Below are 19,876 nucleotides of genomic sequence, written 5' to 3'. Positions count from 1 at the left end.
TGGGCTGTCGATGTGCTTTTTGACGTCTTCCATTAACATCAACCATACAAGACACCAGCCCTGACTGGGCTCTAACCGAGGTGAACCGGCAGTGAAATCTCAGACCAAAACCAGGACTCCCATCTGGAATGACCTGTAACCTCTCTGCTCTGACCGATTACTCTGTTGGGAGGCCTGATGTGCCTCCACCCTTCCTGCCAAATTTGGAAATACAAGATCCAATCGGGTTCTCATCCAATGACCTATGAGCAGCTCAGCTGGTGTGACCCCCATGGTTGAATGAGGGGTTGAGTTGGACAACAACAAAAAATTAGCCAACCTCTGCCAAAGTGGTTTATTGGATTGCTTTGTCATCTCATTCTTGAAAGATCCTTGCAGTCAGACCATTTGACGCTGGATGGTAGGGGGCTGTCCTCATGTATCATAGAATCATAGAATCGCTACACTGCAGAAGGCCATTCGGCTAATCAAATCTGCACCAACCCTTCGAAAGTGTTGTACGCCATTTGCTCTCAAAAAGCACTGGAAATCATCACCAGTGGGGGTGTCATTATTTGAACCATTGACCCGGAAGCCCATGAATGGCAAACATTTGGTGCAAGGCATCTACCACGGCCGCCGAGGTTGGGGTCCCCATCTCTTGAACTGATAGCCACTTTGAGTGGGCATCTACCCGCACCAAAAACATCTTGCTCAGGAACGGGCCCACATAATCAACGTGGACCACAGGCAATCTGGCCATTCCAGGGGTGAATGATGGTGGTAGGCGGCAACGATTGCTGCATTTGACAAGGACGCCACTGTTGTGCTAGTTTTTCAATGGTTTTGTCTATGCCTGGGCACCAGACGTAACTGTACACCAACATTTTCATTTTTCTGTGACCAGGGTGGGTGCTATGTAACTCTTGAAGGTGGGGCACCCTGGCATGAGGTGGGACAGCCACCTGTAATACCCAGAGCATTGAGTTATCTTCACATGTCAACTCGTTTTGACGTGGGAAGTGGAGCCACCGCAGCTGTTCTCGGAACTCCAGCTGTCTCATTTACTTGACCTTTGAAAGAAGAGGGGGCACAATTCTCCGTTGGCTGGCGTCAAAATTGTGAATTCCGATTGGGCGGAGAATAGGATCCGACGCCAATATTGTGGCGGACACCGATTTGACACCAAATCGCAACTCTCCGTCACTTTGACAGCGGCGTCATTGAGGTCCAGAATGCTCGTACAGTAAACACAGTTTGTATATCATTAGCGGACCTGACATGGTATTGTCTGGAGCCTCCGCTATTCTCCACCTCAGTTGGGCTGAGTTCCCGACTGCGCGGTTCACGTGTGCTTTTAAAAATCGTGAAAACAGCATCGTGGCTGCTGATGGAAAGACAGGAGGTAGGACATAAGGAGGCGTGACTGTGGGCTCCCGGGCCAGACTCTGGCTGGGCTGGCTGGGGGTGAGAGGGAGGGTGGTGCAGGGGTAAGGGTGGAGGTAAGGGTAGTGTGGGGGTGGTGTTCGGGGGGTGTTGACATACGTGTCACGGGGAACCGCAACTCAGCAGAGTCTCACTTCCTCACGCAAGGCCGAACTCCATCTCGGCGACCTCCATTTCCTCCAAGCCGCTGACCGCGTCCAGGCCCCTCTATTCTGCCACGGTCAGGGGCCGCAGGTCCAGCAACACGCCCCCCAGTTTTCTCCTTCTCCCGGCGGTTATGGCCGGGCTTCTCCTGGGGGGGGGGGGGGGGGGGCAAATGGAACACAACAGTGTTAGACAGTCCGACGCATGCAGTGCAGGGGGTGGGTAGCTGGTGGCTTAAGTGGACAGGACACCCGGCCATGGCGGCCGTTATGGGTGCCGGAATGTGCCGCAGGGTGGGGGTTCGGCTGACCTCCATGTTTGGGGGGGTAGGGGTATTGGTGTGTGGGACGGGGTCACTGCCAGGGCGACAGTGCTGCCTCCTCACCCTGACCGCCCTGAGGAGATTGCATCATTCTTCACAGTGGGAGACACCAGGGGGATGCCAGAGCTCCAGGAGAATCAGGGGGCAGAGGTGAGTGCAGTGACAATCACTAAAAAGAAGGTTCTGGAGAAACTGAAAGGTCTGAAGGTGGATAAATCACCTGGACTGGATGGACTACACCCCAGGGTTCTAAACGAGATAGCTGAGGAGATTGCGGAAGCATTGGTGATGATCTTTCTGGAATCACTGGAGGCAGGAAGGGTCCCAGAGGACAGGAAAGTGGCTAATGTAACACCACTGTTTAAGATGGGAGGGAGGCAGAAGACAGGAAATTATAGGCCAGTTAGCCTGACTTCAGTCATTTGTAAGATTTTAGAGTCCATTAATAAAGCTGAGATCACGGAGTACTTGGAAGTGCATGATAAAAAAAGACTGAGACAGCACAGCTTCGTCAAGGGGAGGTTATATCTGACAAATCTGTTAGTGTTCTTTGAGGAAGCAACAAGGAAGTTAGACAAAGGAGAACCAGTGGACGTGATTTATTTAGATTTCTAGAAGGTCTTTGACAAGGTGCCGCATCGGAGACTGTTAAATAAGTTCTTTGACAAGGTTCCGCATAGGAGACTGTTAAATAAATGAAGAGCCCATGGTGTTCAGGGTACGATCCTGGCATGGATAGAGGATTGGCTGAGTGGCAGAAGGCAGAGAGTGGGGATAAAGGTTTATTTTTCAGGATGGCAGCTGGTGACTAGTGGTGTGCCTCAGGGGTCTGTGCTGGGACCACAACTTTTCACAATATATATTAATGACCTGGAGGAAGGAACTGAAGGCACGGTTGCTAAGTTTGTAGATGATATAAAGATTTGTAGCGGGGCAGGTAGTATTGAGGAAGCAGGCGGCTTCAGAAGGACTTGGACAGGCTAGGAGAGTGGGCAAAGAAGTGGCAAATGGAATAAATGTGGAAAAGTGTGAGGTTATGCTCTTGGAAGGAGAAATGGAGGGATCGACTATTTTCTGAATGGGAAGATGCTTAAGAAATCAGAAGCACAAAGGAATTTGGGAGTCTTTGTTCACGATTCTCTTAAGGTTAACATGCAGGTTCAGTCGGCAGTTAGGAAGGCAAATGCAATGTTAGCATTCATGTAGAGAGGGCTAGACTACAAGACCAGGGGTGTACTTCTGAGGCTACATAAGGCTCTGGCCAGACCCCATTTGGAGTATTGTGAGCAGTTTTGGGCCCTGTATCTAAGGAAGGATGTGCAGGCCTTGGAAAGGGTCCAGAAGAGGTTCACAAGAATGATCCCTGGAATGAAGAGGTTGTCGTATGAGGAACGATTGAGGACTCTGGGTCTGTACTCGTTGGAGTTTAGAAGGATGAGGAGGGATCTTATTGAAACTTACAGGGTACTACATGGCCTGGATAGAATGGACGTGGTGAGAATGTTTCCACATGCAGGAAAAACTAGAAGCAGAGAGCACCATCTCAGGCTAAAGGGACAATCCTTTAAGACAGAGATGAGGAGGAATATCTTCAGCCAGAGGGTGGCAAATCCGTGGAACTCTTTGCCGCAGAAGGCTGTGGAGACCAAATCACTGAATGTCTTTAAAACAGAGATAGATAGGTTTTTGAACAATAAGGGGGTCGTGGTTATGGGGAGAAGGCAGGAGAATGGGAATGAGAAAAATATCAGCCATGATTGAATGGTGCAGCAGACTCGATGGGCCCAGTGGCCTAATTCTGCTCCTATGTCTTATAGTCTTATGGTCTTATAGCCAGAGCCATCCGATTTACTGACTCCAAGACTCAACCCTTGAAGAAAATGGGTCTAGTTTCCCAATAATAGGCATTGCCACTCACGGTTTAAATGATTTCTACTCTTGCTGGAACTTCTTTAGTTTCACAATGGTACCTTCCTCCCCCCCTCGATTCATGACAACTGAAATTAAATGAAAATGCGATCTAAAACTTTTACCTCATCGTCAATGTGGTGACTCAAGACATACACTGGAAGCTTCCAGTAGGAAACAAATGGTTAACTGATACAAGGCAAAGGCAGTTATATAATAGGGACAGAACACTATACAACAGGGGCGTGATTCTCCGTCCTGCCGCACTTGTTTTCTGGTGCGTGTACCCTCGCCAGCAGCGGGATTCTGCTTCCCGGCAGCTGGCCAATGGGGTTTTCCATTGTGGGCACCCCCAGGTCGGCGGGAAATCCGCGGGTGTGAGTGCGCTGCTGGAAAAACGGAGGATCCCACCAATGGAGAATGCAGCCCCAGGTCTTTACGCTTCAGATAAGGTATCCCACTGCCCTGTGAAACTACCCATTGGCCAGGAGGACCCTGAGCCGGTCACATGGTCTGTGGAGCCTGCCCCCTCAAAGAGGCTACACTACCACAATGACATTTAGGAAGTACAAAAAGCTGCAAAAAGAATGGCTCTGTCTATCAATGATGGTATTGACACAACAGGGAGGGATCACTTAAGTTCAGGAAAGCAGGGTTTACAAGCGGTTTGGGTAGAGATGGGAAATGATAAAGACAAGAAGTCACTTGTGGGAGTGGCGGACAGGTCCCCTAACAGTAGCCATGCGGTAGGACGGGGGGTAAAGGAAGAAATAATGGGCCTTTTAAGAAAGTACCGTGATAATTATGGGGCATTTTCATCCCAATATCGACTGGAAACATCAGATGGGCAAAGGTAGCCAAGATAAATGTTTTCAGGATAGAACAGTACATTCTGGTGCCAACCAGAGAGCTGGCTACACTAGTTTGTGCAGCAAGACAGGACTAATTAATGATCTCATATTGAAGGTGCTCCTAGGGAGCAGTGATACTCATATGAATATATTTTACATTCGGTTTAAGGGAAGAGAGAGTGGGCCGAATTATTTTAAACTTAAGTGAGGGCAATTATGAGGGCATGAAAGCAGAACAAGCTGGAGTGAACTCAGAATTAGGTTAAGGGATGTGTCAATAGCGATGCAGTGATGGGCATTTAAGTGGGTATTTAGAATGAACAGATAGATGCATTCCAATGAGAAGGAAAAATTCCAAGGGGGGGGACTCCTCATCTGTGTTTGACTAAAAAACTTAAGGTAGCTTCAAACTTAAAGAAAGAAAATGGATGCGATCTTCAGGCCACACTCGCCGCGGCGCAGCATATCTGATGAAAGCCAGAAGACCCTGCTCCCGGGATCTACTCAGCCTCGCGAGATTCAAAGCAATCTCGCGGGACTTGCAAGGGGAATCCCGCCCACAATGGGTGGAATCAGTTTTTGGCAATTCCGCATATTAGAGCGAGGCAGTGGGCCTTACTCTAATGTGCAGATTCCCGAGGTACCTGAGGCTTTGGGATTCAATTCCTTCGTCTCAGAGACCTCAGGTGAGCGTCGTTTGGTAATGGTCCTCACAAACGGGGACCAGACGGAATGGCACTTGTGGGAGTCTCCCAAGGGATCGGAGGCCCCCAGCTGCATGCCCTTTTGGGCGTGGTGGTGTCTTGGAACTGTTGGCGCCTCCTGGGCACCCTGGCAGTGGCAGCCTGGCACCCTGGCTGCCAAGGTGGCATTTTATTTGCATGTGTGATCAGGCCGGGGTTGCCCTTCGTGGGGGTTTCGGAGGAAGGGGGGGGTGTCGGGGAACCCTCCCAAGTTACATTCGGGTTGCGGGGAGGTTGAGGATTTATTTTGTGGGCCTCGGAGATCGGGACGCCATTTCTAAATGGCGTCCCGATCTCTCACTACAACAGGGAGCTCCGCTCGCTGGAATTCCCCATTGTAAACAAACGTGGCTATGTGCGGCTTCAGTCATGCATTCCCCATTTAACCCCTTACTCAAAGCAAGTCACGTTGAATAGCCATGTGTTTCTCGGCACTACCAATGCCGGAAACAAGCGGCTAAACATGCTTGGTTGGGGACTTTATTCGCTTTTGCAAAGATCACGCCCTATACAACTGCGTAAAAATTGGTGACAGGCCACATATTGTTGTCATTGTTCGTTTTTGGAAATTCAATAAATATATTTTTAAAAATATAATAAGAGGCGGCTTAATTGAAACATATAAGATCCTGGGAGATCTTGACAGGGTGTATGTGGAGAGGATGTTACCCCTTGTTGGAGAATCTAGAACTAGGGGGTCACTGTTTAAAACTAAAGGCTCGCCCATTTAAGACAGGAGATAAGGAGAATCTTTTTCTCTCAGTGGGTTGTGAGTCTTTGAAATTTTCTTTCGCAAAATATGGTGGAGGAAGTGTCTTTGAATGTTTTTAAGGAAGACAGAGATAGATCCTTGATAAGCAAAAGGGTGAAAGGCTACTTGGGGGTAGGCCAGAATGTATAATAATAATCTTAATTGTCACAAGTAAGCTTACATTAACACTGCAATGAAGTTACTGTGAAAAGCCCCGAGTCGCCACATTCTGTCACCCGTTCGGGTGCACAGAGGGAGAATTCAGAATGTCCAATTCACCTAACAGCACGTCTTTTGGGACTTCTGGGATGAAACCGGAGCACCCGAAGAACACCTACGCAGACACTGGGAGAACGTGCAGACTCCAAACAGGCAGGGACCCAAGCCGGGAATCAAACCCGTGACACTGGCGCTGTGAAGCAACAGTGCTACCCACTGTGCTACCATGCTGCCCCCGATGTGGGATTGATGTTACAATCAGATCAGTCATGAGCTTATTGAATTGTGGAACAGACTCAAGGGGCTCAGTGGCCTACTCCTGCTCCTAATTTATAGGTTTGCATGGATCTGCCTAAGATTGGACTTCCCATTTCTAATGTTTAGTGATGGTGAAATGCAACCCAAGCGATAGCGAGAAACAGGTGATTGTGAATTGGCAGCCAGTTTTACAGGTTTAATTATCCATGGAGAAGAAAATGGATCAGATTGTAAAATGGACTGCTGACTCAGTAGCGTACATTTTGCAATGCTGGCCAAGATTAATTTCCCCTCCACTGTTTCTCAGTGGTATTATTTGTTATAATCCAGGGTCAATAAAGACTTTCCCCATTTCATGTTCCATGAATCAAGTTAAGAGACATTTACGCTTGAAAATTCTCTATCTTATCCTTGTAGTGCCAGGATTAGACAGTCCATCAGACAGAGGATGAGTTAGATACTGAGTAAAATTTCCTTTGCAGTACTATGGCAACATAACCCTGCATCAAATTCCTTATGGGCGGTTTGAATTAGACTGTCCAATTAGTGCTGAATAATGGACAAATTGGTATTGTGAACCAGCTTGGTTAAGGTTGTCTCAACTCACGCCACTTAAAGGTCCCTAATAGTAATTGGAAAGGAGAGACTCTCAATCCATCTGCCTGATTTCAATTCAAATCAGAAGTGCTGGAGGTTAAAGGACAGGCTGTGCCAGTTGTTAATGCCCCAGAGGGTTCGGCAGTGTAACATTACAATTATTAACAGCCTGTATTCCTGGAAGTCCCTTGCTTCTTGTCCTATTATAACTTCAGCATTTTTGTATTTCAGACCATTGTGTTAAAGCATAATGTAAGAATGACAACTGAAACATTAAAAAGCTTAAAATTCACATACCAAATGGGACAAAATGCCTGGTACTTTGACTCACAGGAACGCTAAATGGATTAAATTGCTTTCCATTTGCATTGTATACTTTTATTTTCATTGGTAATTCATTTTAACTCTTTTTTCCATTAGACATGATACGGTGTCCTTGTGTCATGCATCATCTACAGCAAGCCAGTGACCTGCCAATGATGCTCTGAAACCGGTCAATAATAGTTGCCTAGGAACATGCTGCTGATGAGCTCTTCCTCTCTGAAAAAACATCAAACTTCTCCATTCAGCTTCACTGTGATTGGAAGTTAGCATGTGGGAAATGTGGTCATGATGCTGGTGTCCGATTATTGGATACGACAGAATGTTGGAGGAACAACGTATTGCATCCAAATTCATTGCGTGAGTATAGGTCTCCCGCACCTTGTATTATTTTTGCGATACGATGGAATAGCACCATGGAGGAGGAAAAAGACAAAACCAGAGAGAGAGAGAGAAATAGCTAATGCAGCAGATACCTGGGAACATCACTACCTGGATGTCCCCTCCAAGCCACCCACCATCCTGACTTGGAACGATATCTCCATTCATTTCCTGTTGCTGGGTCAAAATCCTGGAGCACTGTCCCCAACAGCACTGCATGGACTGCAGTGGTTCAAGGAAGCAGTTCATTACCACCTTGTCATGTGAGAGTACCTTTGAGAAATGGGTGTTTAAGAAATGTACCTTCAAGAAATGAAGCTGCTCATGTTACTGGAGTGATGTCAGAGTGTGGGTGGAGCTGAGCTTTACTTCTGCTTTTTAGTTTCAGTTTGGGTGTGGCTGTGTTTTTCAGTGAGCTGCATCTGGAGTGAAAACAAAGGGCGGTACTGTTGATCTCTGCCATCCAAAGACTATCGCTGGTTCATTTGGTGAATTCAGAAGAATTATAAATGTTTTCAGTATTGAATGTAAACCCTGATGTGCTTCTGTTTAGAGGTTTGTTCAGTCCTTTGGGTGTGAAAGGACAGCATACAGGTTACTTAGTGTTGTATTCTTTGGGGGGTGTATTTGATTTACTGGTTGCTAAGATATTCACTGTTTGTTTTAAAAAGGTTAATTTGAGTTCATAGAATAAACATTGTTTTGTTTTTTAAAAATACTTTTCATTTCTGCTGTACCACACCTGTAGAGTGAGCCGTGTGCTCCCCATACCACAATCTATTAAACGTTATGGGTCAGGTGAATTCCATGATACACTTTGGGGTTCTCTAAACCCTGATCCATAACAACTTTCTCAAGGGCAACGAAGGATGGGCAACAAATGTTGGGCCTAGCCACAATGCCCACATCCCACAAATGGATTTTAAAAAAAACTTTTGCCTCATTCTGTCTCTGTTGAGGTATAGTCCCTGGGGCTGTTAAAGGAGTTACAAGCTGGAGTTCACCACATAATCTTCCATGGAAAAATAATGAAATCCCTGTTCTGGACAAACAATTCATCTGCTGCCTATTGACACAGCCTTGCCTGACAAGTAAGCAGATCTAAATTATTATCACCTGCCAATGCTTGGAATGAACCAAAAGCATGAAAATCTCAGCAGTGGGTATCGCATAATCACCAACAGAGCCATTCTCTTGTTGAAATGATTCTGAGGTGAAACAACACAGTTCTGCCAGGGGGTCTTTGAGAATTGTGGTCTCTGTGTGACTTGTGTGACCATATCAGACAATGGGCCATATTACGCCGATAAACCCTCCAGATACACGGAGTCATAGCAGTTTACAGCATGAAAACAGGCCCTTCGGCCCAACCTGTCCATGCCACCCAGTTTTCACCACAAAGCTAGTCCCAATTGCCCGCATTTGGCCCATATCCCTCCATACCTATCTTACCCACATAACTGGCTAAATACTTTTTAAAAGACAATTGTACCACCCACCTCTACTACTGCCTCTGCCAGCTCGTTCCAGACACTCACCATCCTTTCTGTAAAAGAATTACCCCACTGGACCCATTTCTATCTCTCCCCTCTCACCTTAAACCTTTGCCACCTAGTTTTAGACTACCATACCTTTGGGAAAAGATGTTGACTGTCTACCTTATCTATGCCCTTCATTACTTTAATAGAACTCTATAAGATTACGCTGTAGGGAAAAAGTTCCAGTTCATCCAGCCTCTCCTTATAACTGAAACCATCAAGTCCCAGTAGCACCCTAGTAAATCTTCTCTGCACTCGTTCTAGTTTAATAATATCCTTTCTGTAATAGGGTGGCCAGAACTGTACACAGTATTCCAAGTGTGGCCTTCCTAATGTCTTGTACAACGTCAACACGACGTCCCAACTCCTGTATCAATGTTCTGATCGATGAAACCAAGCATGCTGAACGCCTTCTTCACCACCCTGTCCACCTGTGACTCCCCTTCCAAGGAGCTATGGACCTGTGCTTCTCTTTCACAAACATCTAAGAATTCTATCCTTTCCCACTCTTGCAGGCATTGTCTCTTCTACAATTCTCATTGGTTTTCCAGTGACGGAAATGTGTGCAAATGGAGAATAAACTAGGTCCTATCCCAGATCCAATGTTCTCGTAGAGCGAATGGTTGTTCACACTTTTAAGTCGTTAATCATAAGATGCAGGCAAACAAAACATCTGTATCGCCAGGTTACATTTAAGAGCAACACATTTGGACATGGGCTTACCATCACGAAAAGAAATTATGGGCGCGATTCTCCGCTCTCACGCCGGTTCGGAGAATAGCCGGCCGCGCATATTTTCACGGCGACGCCGGTCCGACGCCCTCCCACTATTCTCCGAACCCCACACAAACTACATGTCGGCATTCCCGGCAAAGGCCTCAAAAAAACCCCCGACACGACCAGAATCCCGACTTATTGGCCCCCCGCTATTCTCCAGTCCCGACGTCCTCACGCCATGGTTTCACGCCGGCAACACACCTGCCTTTGAAGTTCGTCAACCAGTCGTGCTGGCTGGCGAGAGCTTCGAGGAGGTGAGCGCACCGCTCAGCACACAGCTCAGCGCACTGCTGGAGTCTGGCCACATCGGGGAAGGCATCCCCGAGAACGGGACGGGGTCCAGAGTGGGGGGGAGTGGGGGAGATGGAGGGGGGAGTGGGGGAGACGGAGGGGGGAGTGGGGTAGACGGAGGGAGGAGTGGGGGAGACTGAGGGGGGAGTGGGGGAGACGGAGGGTGGAGTGGGGGAGACGGAGGGGGGAGTGGGGGAGACGGAGGAGGGAGTGGGGGAGACTGAGGGGGGAGTGGGGGAGACGGAGGGGGGAGTGGGGGAGACGGAGGGGGGAGTGGGGGAGACTGAGGGGGGAGTGGGGGAGACGGAGGGGGGAGTGGGGGAGACGGAGGGGGGAGTGGGGGAGACGGAGGGGGGAGTGGGGGAGACTGAGGGGGGAGTGGGGGAGACTGAGGGGGGAGTGGGGGAGACTGAGGGGGGAGTGGGGGAGACGGAGGGGGGCATGGGGGAGACAGAGGGGGGACTGGGGGAGACTGAGGGGGGAGTGGGGAGACTGAGGGAGACGGAGGGTGGAGTGGGAGAGACTGAGGGGGGAGTGGGGGAGACTGAGGGGGGAGTGGGGGAGACTGAGGGGGGAGTGGAGGAGACTGAGGGGGGAGCGGGGGAGACGGAGGGGGGAGTGGGGGAGACGGAGGGGGGAGTGGGGGAGACAGAGGGGGGGAGTGGGAGTGGGGGGGGGTAGGGAGAGAGTGAGCGAGTGACTCGTCCAACCCCGGTTACAAAATGTCTGCCACCATGCCATGGCGTGCCGGTCACGAGGACACGGCCGCTGGTTGCCCTGTGGCTTACGGCCACAGGCCACTGACGCACTGGTGAAGAGGACGTAGTTAACTGCCCGTTGGATGCAGAAAGTGACCAGGGGTTAGGCTGCCTGCGTGTCAGCAGCGCGACCAGGCCACCGGGACACACAGGTATCCCGTGGCAGGCGGCTGCCGAGGTGTCGACTAACCTCCGTCTAACATGTCCCGTTTCTCTGCCCCCCACCACCCTTCTGTAGGTTAGCACAATGTCTGTGAACAGAACGGCTATGTTCTGCGCAGTGGTTGGGGCCGCTGCACTGCATTTGGAGATGGAGCAGCATCCACAGCCACAACCCGCAGTGGATGCAGGGCCAGCTGCAGCAGCAGAGGGAAGGGCCGAGGAGTTGCCAGTCGTCGAGCAGCATGGGGGGAGGAGGGACAGAGGATGGGGGAGGGGTGGTGTTTGTCATGCAGGGTTGTCTCACTTGTTACAGCTCCGCCAACCTCGCATTGCGCGATCTCTCGGGTGGCAGATCCCCCAACAAGGTCCAGTGCCCTCTGCTCAAATGTGGTGAGGGGGTGCAGGATGGGCGAACCCCCTCCAGTCTTGTTCCACTCACGAGTGTTGTGAGCGGTCTTGTCCTGTTGAGGGAGGGGCATCGGTAGATCATTACAATACGGCAGTTATCATCAGTCCGTTCAGATACTGGCACAGTTTGGGCGTCAAGTTGTAATAAGACCATTGCATCTCTCCACGGGGGCCAGAGCGCTGGGTCTGTGACTACTTTGTGAACCACCCTGAACTCACTCTTCCCAAATCCCCCTCCACCCCCCGTGCTGGGGTGGGGGGGCGGGCGGGGAGGTGGGTGATTAAGTAAAGGGGGGAGGGATGGTTGTGACCCGGGGGCACCCTCCAGGCACTTACCCTGGCAGCCCTGGTGAGGTTGTGCATCTTCTTCCGACATTGCTCTGCAGAGCGAGGGGTCTGCCCCACAGCACTGACGGTAGCGGCCACCTCAAGCCAGGCCTGGCGCACCGCGCTGGCAGGGCGGCGATGCCCTCTACGCGGGCAGATGATGCCCCACCTCTCCACGTCAGCCTCCAAGAATGGCGGGGCTGCTCTCCTTTGCTCCGACATCCTGGCCTACAGATTCTGTGCTCGCCCGCGCCTTTTTACTAAGTCAGGCGGCGTCACGTGGGCGTGTTCGTGTCGTCGTCGCGTTCCGGCGTCATCGCGCACGTGATTGACGTGGCCCCGTTCCTAGCCCATTTCCCGGACGTGAATACGTCGGGAACGGGGCCGTGTCGGGCCGTCGCAAAAGTTAGTGTATAATGTCTAGCTGTCCAAACATGTCTAGAATATAACCAAACATGGACTCAAGGAGTGAAATTGTGGAAGACCGCCATGAAAAAAATCATACACTGACAATACACAAGATACCAAGGCACCTACAAATCAAGAACACCCAAATGATAAGTCTACATCTCAGGAAGGTCAAACCATTACAAAACCCATGAAAATTGTTAACACACCTCTATATTAGTCAGGCTCTTAAACTCCCGGGCAGGATTCTCCGTCAGCAGGAAAGTCCGCTACGCCGCGGCACACCCACGCCCACGGGTTTCTCGACTGTGTGGGATGGCCGCAATGGGAAACCTATTGGCCAGCTGCAGGGACAGAGAATCCCGCTGCTGGTGGGGCTGCGCCGCGCCAGAGGATGGGGTTGGCGGGACGGAGAATCCCATCCCCAATTTTCGAATACACGAACTTTTGAACAGAGATTTAATTTTTGTGTAAATAGTTATAGGGCGCGGTTCTCCGCAAAGGCAGAGAGTCGTGAAGGCTGCCACGAAAAAACGGCCGTGTTTCACGGCAGCCTCCGCGCCCCCTCCTGGGACCCGATACTGCTCCCCGGTCGGGGCTAGCATCGCGGCCCCGTGAACTACGGCATCGCGGGCTTAACGAATTTCGCTAAGCCCGCGCGCCAAAGTTAGCGACGGCTGACGCATATGATGACATCAGCGCGCATGCGCAGATTGGACGACTCCAACCCGCGCATGCGTCAGACCCACGCATGCGCAGTCCATTACGCCCCTCAGCCGCCCCGCGGACTTATCCTGCGGGGCGGCGAAGGGAGAACGAGTGCGCGGGAATCGGACCCGCTGCCCGCGATCGGTGCCCACCGACCGCGGGCCCATGCCACCCTTGGCACGCCCGTGGTGCAGCCGTGCCAATCGGTGGCATGGTTGTGCAGAACGGCACTTTGCCGCCGTTTTCACGAACTTGTATAGCAGGTGTATTAAAATTCGTGAAAACGGCCGTAAAGGCCTTGGAAATCGGCCCATCGGCCAGGGGAGAATCGCTGCTTGCCGTAAAAAAACGGCGAGCAGCGATTCGTGTCGGGGGGCGGGCGTGAGGGGGGTGAGAATAGCGGGAGGGCATCGGACCAGCGTCGCCGTAAAAATTTGCGCCGCCCGCTATTCTCCGCCCCGTCGTGAGTGCGGAGAATCGCGCCCATAGCACTGACGTATGTATATTTCACTCTTAACGTATATATTGTTATCTTGGGGAAGAAAGGGGATGTTACGATATCACTTTAAAAGTCAAAATGTTAATGAGCAAGGAGCCAGGATAAAAAACAGATGACTATCAGACATTGTTCAGAGGCATTTTCAGTTTAGCTAGCAATATGTGGGATGAAGGAATTGCAGCATACTTTCCTCTTGACAATAACCATTGAATCTTTCCAGTAAATCTATCTGCTGAGCAATCCTTTTGTACAACTTCAAGTAAAGCAAACTTACATTTACTTTACAATCCTGTGTGAGATTGGTAAATTTGTATTAAGCTAACTGTAATAATTCCAAGAGGCGCAGATTAAAAGGCAAACGCAGGTTTATTCTCCAGCACAAATAAAGCCGCAGTTGTGACGTACGAAGTGTCCCAGCCCAGGACTATCGTGAACTACCAGTTTGGACTTGGGGCCAATATTTAAGGCCTGCTGGTGAGCCCGCAATCTCCCGTGGTCTTTCCTCCCCCCCTCAGGTCTGTTTTATCCCCTTCACCACTTGGCCTCGAATCTGTGGCAGTTGGAGTCAGATAGGGAGGTGTGAAGCAGACTGGGGACCTCCGCTTCCTCGATGCGTGCCTGAGGGCTATGGAAGGGGGCTCATCCATAGTGCTGGCCTCCAGTAAAAAAACAGTCTCCTGGGCAGCACGGTGGCACAGTGGTTAGCATTGCTGCTTCCGGCGCTGAGGACCCGGGTTCGACTCCCAGCCCTGGGTCACTGTCCGAGTGGTGTTTGCACATTCTCCCCGTGTCTGCGTGGGTTTCGCCCCCACAACCCAAAGATGTGCAGGTTAGGTGAATTGGCCACGCTAAATTGCCCCTTAATTGGAAAAAATAATTGGGTACTCTAAATTTATAATTAAAAAAAAAACAGTCTCCTCATCCTCCATTTCAGATCCTGAGTCTCCAATGTTGGGGGAACAGGCCTAACATCCCTCATGGGCTGAAATCCTGTGCCGGAGGTGGGCGTGACGGGCACTGGGAATGCAGTTTCCACTGGAGTGGGCTCCTTACTCCTCAGGTGGTCCAGGTGCTTTTTTCATGAACTTTCCTTGGGCCTTGACGTTATAACAGAGGCCTAAGTGAGAGCCTCTAATTCTCCTGGCACAAGGACATTACTTCATCAAGTCCTCACGATCATCTTCATCTTGGGTAACCGGGGGGGGGGGGGATCGTTGTGTAACTCCATCAGAATTGGGCGCTGACCTGGGTGTGAGATCTCTACCCGGGATCCCCATGGGATAATACCATCTTCAACACTTAGTTCTTGTCTCTTCGTGAGGAAGGGCTTCATGTCATCCATGGGTGTCCTCGAATTCTGCCACTGAGGATCACACGGTGAAACTTGGACAATGTGGGGCCTTCTGGATCCAAGCTTTAAATCTGATTTTCAAATGCTGGCAAGGTATCTAAAAGATTTAAAATCATGCTGACTTCTTCCAAGCAGGAGGTGACTCAGAGCATTCTGTGGCAATATGCAGGACGGTGCGAGGGAGTACTCATAGGCCTTTCGTATCAAGGCCCAACATTGGATTTGAGCCGAGGCAATGGGGGGGAATTGTTTTATCTTCTTTGAAAAAGCCCAGCTAAGGCATATGATCTGTTATGATTATGAAATGTCGGCTGTAGACCTATTGGTGGAACTTTCCACACCAAAAATAACAGCCAACCCTTGCTTTTCAATCAGTGAATCATACCACTCAGCTGATTCCTGGGCCCTGGATGCATTTGCAATGGGCTTCTCCGTCCCATCAATATGAGAGGATGGGACTCCTCTCCATATGGAGAGGTTTGACACGTCAGTGTTAGTTCATTTCTGGGGTCGCAATGGGCCAATACATTCGAGGACAGCAATTGCTGTTTTTTCTTCGTGAAAGCTTCATCTTGCGATGATGACCTGCTTTGATGTTTGTTCAGTAACGTGTGCAGGGGTGACAATAATGCAGCCAAATTTGGGATGAATTTCCCGTAGTAATTTATCAGGCCGAGAAAGGATTTCAACTCTGTTGTATTTTGCGGGGTCGGCGCCTCCTTGATAGCTTTGTCCCTGGAGAATGCCAAGAAAGGTGTGCAATAACTTCAAGGCATAGTGTTGGGGGCAGTGGGGTAGGGAGGTTTGTCCTCACATAGAAATGCCAGCACTAGGGAAGGCACCCACATGCCTCTCCCACCATCAAATCAATATTTCGAAAGGGCATCCTGCTGTTTCAGAAGATGGCTGAATGATCCCAGCAGTATCCAGGAAGCCTCCCTGGAGGATCACAAATGTCAATCAACAGCGCCTGCTGTAGGTGCTGTTGAAGGACACGACTCAGGCCCCTCTAAGTATCTCATTCAAAAATGCAGGCAGAAGATAAAAGTAGAATGTTGGTGAACTAGTGAGGAAGAAACAATGAAAAGCATCGTCAGTAAAAATGTTTCTGAATTCTACTAGCTGTTGGCAAACAAGCGAATTCATTGCAAAGGTATAAAGAAGTTCAAATCATTCAAGCCATTGACTGATCACATTGGGTGCCACAAGTGGGGTGACTCGGGGCGCGAAGCCCAATTTGGGGCTCTTGCATGATTCACCCATGAATAATCTTAAAGCTGAGTTTGATAAATCTTTGATTTAGAAGGAAGTCAAAGGTTATAAAAGGTAAACTGGAAGTTAGGTTGGAGGGCACAATTTGATCAGCCACGATCTTACCAAATGACAGAACAGGCTTGAGAGGCAGAATGGTTCACTCCAGCTCTCCGCTTGCATGTTCGTCTGAATGATAAAGTTTTGCCTGCCTGATGATGTCGATGAGCTGCAGTTGAAGTACGGTAGCACGGTGGTTGGCACTGTTGCGTCACAGCGCCAGGGTCCTGGGTTCGATTCCCGGCTTGGGTCAATGTCTGTGCGGAGTCTGCACGTTCTCCCTTGACTGCGTGGCTTTCCTCCAGGTGCTCTGGTTTTCTCCCACAAGTCCTGAAAGACGTGCTGTTAGGTAATTTGGACATTCTAAATTCTCCCTCAATGTCCCCGAACAGACGCCGGACTGTGGCGACTAGGGGATTTTCACAGTAACTTTACTGCAGTCTTAATGTAAGCCTACTTGCGAAAATAATAAAGATTATTATTAATTGGGCTGTGGTAAGGCAGGTAATTCAGCATTCTATCATCTCAAACCCCCTAGAAGTGATTTTTTTGGTGGACAGCCCCATTCACCTCCAAGTACCTAGAAGACTTCATTCAACAAACATCATTCAAATCACTTTGGTCAATACCTCTTGATCTCAATGCCTTTGAAATAGTGCTGGATCCCTCCAAAACTGAAATGGAAGAAATTAAATATAATGTGGGAATAAAGGAAATCCTGAATAAATTTATATGTTAATTCCTCATTAATTGCTTGTTAACAAGCAAAATAACACATTGGGTGCATTAATATGCAGTAGAACTGTTTGGTCCCAGAAGCAAGCTTAGAAATGCAGGTAGAAATATGTTAATAAACAATTAATTATTGCACGCCATAATACTATGCATTAGTGCACAATTAGTTCTTATGCTTAGGGAAAATTAAAGTTTAAAAAGATACTTCCGCCACATCAACTTTCAAATTTCCTTTGCTTATTATTTACTGAAAAAATAGATATGGGTTTGTGGTGGAATCAGAGCAAGTAAAATTGGGAGAAGATTCAAAACCATTATTACTGCTGCTCTGAATTTTTTTCTCAATCTCAAACGTGAGAAAGGATTAAAAAGTATTTGTATTTAGATAATGCCTTATCGTATAGAATGAATTACTTTGAAATGCAGTGAATGGTGTAAAGGTAAGATAAAGTCACAATAGTCTCAAATGACCATAAGCTGCTTTCTCCTTTGAGGGGGAGAGCTGACTGGCGGTGATTAAACCTGAGGATCACCACACCTCAGGCGAGGAGCAAGGTTGAGAAGGGAGGGCCTTCATGAAGAACCTCAGCTGGAATTGAACCTGCACTTCTCACCTTGTCCTGCATCACAAACCAGCTCTCTAGGCATTGAGCTAAACCGGCTCCTGAATGGTGGAATGGTGGAATATAGATATGCATGTCAGCTACAATACGCAGAGAAATATCCCACAAAAAGCGATGAAATGAATGGCTATTTAATCCGTTCTTGGATGGCATTAGTGAGAGTCAGAACATCAGAAAACTCAAATAGGTGCCTTTGAATCTGTAATGTTCACCTAAATATTTTCCCTATGAGTGTAGCCTAAATAAAACACCGCCACTTAACTGTACTGCACAGATTTGGGTGGTTCATAATCAAAGAACAAAGAAAAATACAGCACAGGAACAGGCCCTTTGTCCCTCCAAGCCTGTGCCGATCATGATGCACTAACTAAAAACAAAACCTTCTGCCCTTACTCGGTCCGTCTCCCTCTATTTCCTCCATATTCATGTATGCATCCTGATGCCTCGTGAATGTTGCTAATGTGCCTGCTTCCATCACATCTTCTGACAATGCATTCCTCCAGACACCCACCACTCTCCGTGTGAAAAACTTACCCCATTCATCTCCCTTAAACTTTCCCCCGCTCACCTTGAACCTGTGCCCCCTTGTAATTCACACTATGCCTCTCATAATTTTGTAGACCTTTATCAAGTCTGCCCTCAGTCTCCACCTTTCCAGTCAACATTATCCTAGTTTATTCAACCTCTCCTCATAGCCAATACCCTCGAGACCAGGCAATATCCTGGTGAAACTTCAATGCACTCTCTCCAAAGCTTCCATGACCTTCTGATAATGTGGTGACCAAAACTGCACACAATACTCCAAACATGGCCTAACCATGGTTTTATACTGCTGCAACATGATTTTCCAACTCCTGTAATCAGTGCCCCAGCTGATGAAGGCAAGCATGCCATACGCCTTCTTAATCACCATGGTCACCTGTGTTGCCACTTTCAGGTAACTGTGGACCTGAATACCCAGATCCCTCTGTATGTTAATATTCCTCAGGGTTCTGCCATTTTCAGTATAATTCATACCTAGATTTGATTCTCCAAAATGCATCATTTTGCATTTGTCCGGATTAAACTCCATTTCTGTGCCCAAGTCTCCAATCTATTATATCCTGTTGTATCCTCTGACAATCCTCGGCACTATCAACAACTCTGCCAATCTTTGTGTCATTCGCAAACTTACTAATCAGACCATCCACATTTTCCTCCAGATCATTTATATATACTACAAACAACAGAGGTCCCTGCACTGATCCATGCATAACACCACTGGCTACAGGTCTTCATTCTGAAAAATACCCTTCCACCGCTACTCTCCATTTTCTATAACCAAGCCAGTTCTGAATTCATCTAGCCAGCCCACCCCGAATCCTATGTGATTTTAGTTTTTGTACCAGTCTGCCATGTGGGACCTTGTCAAATTCCTTATTAAAGTCCATATAAACTACATCCACAGCCCTTTCCTCATCAATTTTCTTTGTCACCTCTTCAAAAAACTCAATCAAATTGGTGAGACATGACCTTCCCCATACAAAACCATGCTGCCTGGCACTAACTAGTATATTTTTCTCCAAATGTTCATATATCTTGTCCCTCAGTATCTTTTCCAAAAGCTTCCCCACCACTGATGTCAGGGTCAGCGGCCTATAATTTGTTGGATTATCCCTGCTTCTTTCTTAAACAAGGGAATAACATTGGTTATTCTCCAGTCCTCTGGAACCTCACCTGGTCAAAGAGGATATGAAGATATCTGTTAAGGCCCCAACTATTTTCCCCTTGTTTCCTGCAGTAGCCTGGGATAGATCCCATCTGGCCCCGGGGGACTTGCTATTAACTTGCACGTTAATTAAATGAAAATGTGTTTTTAAAACAGGAAATGCAGTTCTTATATGTACCCAATACATTGTAAAGATTCAATTATACTTTACAGGAAATGTATAAATATGACAGTTGGACTTAGGTGTTGGGCTAATGTTAAAAAGCACTGTTCCGATTTAACAATCAATTGATTGCACTAGACGTGGTTGAATTTTTAAATATTGCAATTATTTTTCTCTGTACGTTATGGT

Source organism: Scyliorhinus canicula, chromosome 4 (genome assembly GCF_902713615.1).
Source record: "Scyliorhinus canicula chromosome 4, sScyCan1.1, whole genome shotgun sequence".
In the NCBI taxonomy this organism is placed as follows: Eukaryota; Metazoa; Chordata; class Chondrichthyes; order Carcharhiniformes; family Scyliorhinidae; genus Scyliorhinus; species Scyliorhinus canicula.
This window is presented reverse-complemented; position numbering follows the sequence as displayed.